The following is a 6,714-nucleotide window of genomic DNA, read 5'->3' as shown; positions in this document are numbered from 1 at the left end:
CACCTATTCTATATTTGAATTATTATATTGTCTAACATTTTCTCCTTTACTTTAGCTATTCATTACTACTTTAGCCTCATGTCTTACATTTAGACTGGACAATTATTCACTTTTTAGTCATCGCGCCAACACTTCTTATAGAGCACTAAATTTGGGACAACTAGAAATTTCATGTCATTTATCACCACAAAAATAATAGGTGGAGTTTTCTCCTATTTTTATTTTTCACTCATTAGTAGAATGTCCTAGTTTATCATAGTTATAGAATTTTGTCCTTTTCGTCCTTCCTCTTTCTTTGATGCCTCTATTATTAATGTGGTAGCCTCCCCTACCATCTCCTTCTCTATAGTTATCATGGTAGCTCATATAGGGTCCTACATCTTTAATTTGTGGTACTACATAGTGCATATTGCTAGATGGTCTTATACTTTCTCTCAAATGAAGCTCCCACTATCCATGTGCCAAATAAACATTCAGTCTTTACATAGCTTGATGATATGCTCTATACATACTCCTATCCAAAATCCTTCTCTAGCCAATCCATGAACCATTGGTGCATAGTTATTTTCTTCATGAAGAAAAATTGAACACCTTTTTTGGTCATGTTTGTCCCACTTTATATTTTATAATTTATACATACTATATTTCTAAGGTATTTTTACCTTGTTAGTGTGGTAGCCCCCTTGTACCTTAGATGATCAAATATTCATTCCTTAGATGGTTTTTCATTTTGTAATTTTTAAACCAATTTTTACTTCTTCTAAGTTGGGTAGAGGTATCAACTTTTTCACCTTTCATTAGGAATTCTTATTCCAACATTATGTTTCAACTCTAATTTGAAAATGACCATTTTCATCTTTTCTCACTAAATCATTCTCCCATATCTTTTACTAGGATTCTATTACGATGATCAATTCTAATAAATCCTTGAAGTGGAAATATTCTCATCTACTTCTATTATAATATGATGGGTTAAACTTAAGATAAACCACTCAGTTTTATTGAACTTTTATGTCAAGGTTTCTTCTAGTTTTCTAACCACACTATTAAATTATTGTTCATAATATTTTTTCGATTCCTCAATTTTTTTTCATCTTCATTGTTTTCTTAATTATTTTTGTTCACACATTAGGTGAATGGATTTTTTTCAAAAATTAGTCACTCAATTATTTTTATGTTATATCATGTTTTAGACATTCTTTAATGCACCATCTTAGTGCCTCATTATTGGGGGTCTTCACAAAATCATATCATTGATTCTAATCATCATTAATGCCAACCATACTCTAATGACTGTCTAATGTAAAGAGATGTTTGCTAGAATCCTTTGAGTATCTATTATCTCCAAAGTTTCCTTGGAAAAATCTAAGTGTTTGGTGACTTCTAAGTTTATTCTATTTCTAGATATGATCTCCTCTTCACCAATTAACAAATTCATTTCCTCCCTTATTTACTTCCTCTTCTTTCTCATGGAAACCCCACCTACAGTATCCCTACAAATAAGGTCAAACTTCTCTAATTTCATTTTTATCTTATTTTCTTTCAATTGCCTTAAATCATTTTAGTTAGATTTTTCACAATAAATTTGATTTGCATTATAAACCACTCTATTTATTTAATATTCATGATTTCCATGTCCATTGAGAATATATCTATCTCAATACTATAGTTTTTATATATTGCATCTCTCTTGATGCTTCTCACACTTTTTTGAACATTTTGCATTATCTTTCCTCTCAGTCTGAGGATTGTTTCAACATTTTTTCTTCTTCCTTATTTTCTATCATGGTCATTAAATAATCTTCAAAACCTATCTTGATCATCTAATACATATTATTTCTATGTTGTTTTGAACTTTTTCCATAAACATTGAATTGATTTAATTTATTCATCATTAACTCTTCTCTTTTTAGTACCTTAATTTAATTTAATTTATTCATCATTAACTCATCTCTTTTTAGTACCTTAATTTATCAAATGGTAGTATAAGACATGAAATACTACCACATCTTTCTTTTTACTATCTGCAATGATCTATATCTTATCTTATATTCTAATAGAGTAATTTTACATGACTTATAGGTTTTAGTGAACTTATAGGTTTTCATCATTAATCTCTATTAGGTTGCTCTCTTTATTTTTCTAAACTTAATAAGGATAGATCCAACCAACCTATAGATTTTTTACAAAGGCATTCATGGGGATCTCATGGTTCAATCTAAAATCCTTTTCCAAGGGATAATGTGTTTCATAGGACTAAGGAATTGAAGAATCTTATCAAAGTAATCTAGATCATTGATGAGGGTGGTACTTGAAAGAAAATATCTATAAATTAAGGGTAGATTTCCTATAAACTAAATATGTATTGTTGGGGTGTGAAAAGGGATATAGTTTGCTTGTATATTCATAGTTTTCTTTGGTGTTGAAGCCTTTTGATTAGTCACTCTTTTAATTTTTAGAAAGGCATTCCTAGGGAAATCAGTGCTAAGATATGAAGGTCAAATTTAATCACATCAAAACATGCACTTTTCCACTTGCTCTAGGTGATTAGGTGCATGTAAGACATGTATCATGTTGTGATTAATTCAAGAAAGTGATTAGATGACATGTAAGAAAATGTCACTATCAACATATGGCATTAGATTGGGCATTAAAGGATCATCTTGTGGCAAGGTTTAATTGGTTGGTAGAATCTATAAAAGCCTAAGTTGCATTGATTAGTTGGGAAGTAAGTTTTAGGCTTACCACATACTAACTTACTTTAGGGAATATTATATAAATAATCTTATAAGTTTGAAAGAAAAAAGATGTAAAGAAGATCAAGGATCGGTGAAACGGATACCCAATATTGATGGAAGAAGTGGGATCAAAGTGAGGGAAAATTTGATACCACTAAATAGTATGAAAAAAGTTAAAGGAAAGGGATTAAGGATTAGGGATATGGAGTAGTAGATGCACTTTATGGTAAAAGAAAATATATATGTTCAAAAGTCTAACACAAGAGAAATGGGTTAGGGATAATTAATACGGTGTTCCTAATGCTAGAAGAAGAAAAAAAAGGAAAATAGGGTGGAATACATTCAAGGTTCGAAGATTAGTTTTACCACATACCTTATACCTTTTGGGTATGATGGTATGAGTAATCCTACAAGTATGAGTTCCATAAGGAGGAAGAGAGATGGAAAGTGGGGTGAGCAAAAATGGGTAGGAAAAAAACTAAAAGCCCACGATTTTGAGACATAAAGGAAAAGTGAATCCTCAAATTAGCAATTGGTGATTTTGAATACTCAATGAAAAAAAGAGAGGAAGCATGGTTCAAAAGTGTACATGGAGAAAAAATAAGGTTCATGGATTAGTCTTGTAACTTAAGAAGTACAAGATTATATGGAGACCTCAAATCCTAGGGCCAATGGCAAAAACAAAGTAGGGAGTGCAAGCATGGGGAAAGTTGTGATGAAGTACATAGATAATGAGAACTTTAAAAGAATAAAGCAGTTAATGGTCTCAAATAAAAATGAAAATGTTGAATTTGAAGGAATGGAAAGAAAGACTATTGGTAAGAGGAAATATATAGACCCAATAAAGGCTAAAAATAGACATAGACACTCCTAACACTTGGAATTTTTTTTTATAGTTTTGAGATACTTATGCACATGGAAAGTATAAGAATAGGCAAAGCACTACAACAAGAACATTTTTTAATAACAAGGTTTATTGAATGAATTCTTATATTGGTTATAGACGGTGGCTAAAAAATGGTTGTATTAAGAAAGAAAGCACTAGATTTGGATAAATTTACACTTGCTAATATAGACACCAATATCACTTAAATGGGGCAAGAAACGAATATCATATAGCAACTATAGGGACAAAATATAAGTCTTTTGTCAAATATCAAATAGGGGCTTTATAGGCAACAAAATCAAACTAAAAGAGAATTATAAGAGCACTAGAATCCTTATACTAAGAATGATATGCATGGTAAAGGCTCAATAGTATAAACATTGATGGAGAGGTTCCTTAATTTTATCTAAAATTAGAGATGGTATTGTAAGGCATAGAGAATGTTCCTAAACATTCTATGATAATAAACAAACATAAGAACCCATTTATTTAAGGTTTATAATAATTAAAGCTTTTCAAAATTACTCCATACAAGAAATTAATCCTTATGATTTAATAAGGCCTTGGAGTAATCCATGAAAAAATGTGTGTGCAAGTGAGTTCATTTCGTCTTCATGAAATCAACTGAACTGATCATTATAGGTAGGAATTGCAACAACATTGGAGATAAATCTCATTGTAGTGTGGCAATGAACACATAATCAAAGGCTCTTAACAGCTATAATAGTTATTTTAGAGGGGCAAACTTTTCACTATGACGATAGACAAATAATGGTTTTTTTCCTTTTTCACACAACTAAGTAAATACCTTGCATCTAAAAAAGACCTTGTTGCTTTCATCTCCCAAACTGATTTCTCCAACTTTAAACATAGATCTACTATGTTTATGGATGTAACCTATCTCCTACACAAGAATGTACCATTTTATGACCTTCCATCTAACTACATTCGGATATTTTTTTGATTCCTCATCTTCCATCAATCTTCTCACCATTTGCCCATCTTATGCCCACTTCAACATAGATGTTTGAGAGAAGAACATAAGTCACATTTCTTTTAGAGCCTGTATTCATATGTGATTTGCAGGCAGCATGAAAAAATATCCACACAACCGACATCTTAATGATAAAAGTTTAAATTGTTCTCTAGATAGACATGAGCAAGTAGGTCGACCATCTACACATAATAATCTAGTGTAATGCAAGAAAGATTACCTGTGTGATTGATGTACAACCCACATACACTTAACCTGCATGGCTTCATGCACATATAACACAAACAAAGTAGAGAGCATTCTTGCAAAATTCATTTGTGCATATCCCACAAGCATTGCATTACATGAGACCACATTTTTGTGCCATGTTTATACTTCCACATTTTTCATACGTGTCTATCAGTGTTGCGTTTCCAACGATTATATCTAAGAAAATCCTCCCTTCCGTGGAGCTTTGGTGGGATGTCTATACCCTGTTCTTAAGCTACCATATTGGCACAGGTGGGGAGTATGCTGCCAATCATTTTGTTTGAAAGATTTTATAGCCTTGTCAAAAATCCATTTTGTGCATGTCCTGCAATCGTGGCACATTCCATGAGACCACGTTGTTTGGAGGTATTTTATCACAAATCCATTTAGTGTGTATCCCGCAATCATAGCATTCCATGAGATCAATTTTTTTGGAGGCATTTTGTCAAACAATTACCACCCCCTGGCATGCTTCCACATTTTGCATATATGTCTACTAGGTCAGTTACAACTACAGCATCTGGCAGAATTCATCTGTCCTTTACCATTTGACGGATTCGATACCCTGTTCCAAAGCTCCCATTTTGGCACAGGCAGGGAGACTACTGGCAAAGGTTGTGGATTCTGGTTTTACATCTACCAATTGGATACGCTTGCAAGTTCCTGAAGCCTTTTCAAAACTCCATTTTGCGTATTATCCAGGAATCATGGCATTCCATAAGACCACATTTCTTTGAGGGATTCGATCAAATTGGTTCACTTCCCTTGTCTGTACTTCCACATTTTGCATGTATGTTCTATCAGAGTATTTCACATGGCTTCCTTGGCTGTGATGACAACAATCCATGAGAGGCTTTCTCTCTCCCTGTTATGTGATTGAACTCTTTACTACCACCTACCAAACTTACGCAGCACGGGAGCAATTTTGAATTTGGTTTGGATTATAGGCGGTAATTGGGCAGTTAACTACTGACTGCAACAGTTAATAGGGCTGCTGCGGAAAACAGAAATGAGCGCCGGTGAAGAGAACGGACGGAATGGACCCCACACGAGGCAACGCTTCGAGTGTGATCGTTAAGCCGGGCCTGAATACGGTAGTTTACACAGGTAAGAATGGAAAAGAGCCCCTCAGCTTGCATAGAATGCCTTCCCTACGCTACCTAGTTGTGCAAAATACAAATGCAGTGCGCAAAATTGGAAAGCTAGCTCCGAAGTTGTTGTGGATAATAAATAGAAACTGTGAATTACGTGATACGTATACATGGTTAACATTAAGAAGCGGATTCCAAATAGATAGCAATTGGTCCCAAATAAGGATTTTATGTGTAGACCAGTGTGCAAGTCTTACCACAATCCCAACAACACTTGACAGCTTGGTGAACCTCTAGTGCTTGTATCTGCGGGATTGTGTGTCTCTCATAAAACTTCCAAACCCAATTGGCAACTTGTCACAATTGAAGAAGTTATATTTCATCTCTACCAGACATTGGCAAATTGTCAAGGTGTACATTTAAAGCAGAAGCTTACTGCATTCTGGTTTAGCTCTCATATTTTATTTCATCTCTACCGGACATTACCAAATTGTCAAGGTGTACATTAAAAGCAGAAGCCTCCTACATTCTGGATGTTTCACCCTACGGACAATCTGGATGTTTCTCATATTTAATATTATCTTATCCTCACAACTACCATGTAGACCAACGCATCAATGTTACCTGCCTCACCAGAGTTATTAATGGAATGTAATAGAAGTGCTACTTACTCTCTTAGTAGAGATGAGTCCAGCTCTGCAGAGTTGCCAGAAAATTGTCAATGTAATGCTCTATGATTAATATAATTTCTGAGTT

Source organism: Cryptomeria japonica, chromosome 5, assembly GCF_030272615.1.
Source record: "Cryptomeria japonica chromosome 5, Sugi_1.0, whole genome shotgun sequence".
Classification (NCBI taxonomy): domain Eukaryota; kingdom Viridiplantae; phylum Streptophyta; class Pinopsida; order Cupressales; family Cupressaceae; genus Cryptomeria; species Cryptomeria japonica.
The sequence above is the reverse complement of the archived record's forward strand: the minus strand, read 5'-3'. Positions refer to the sequence as shown.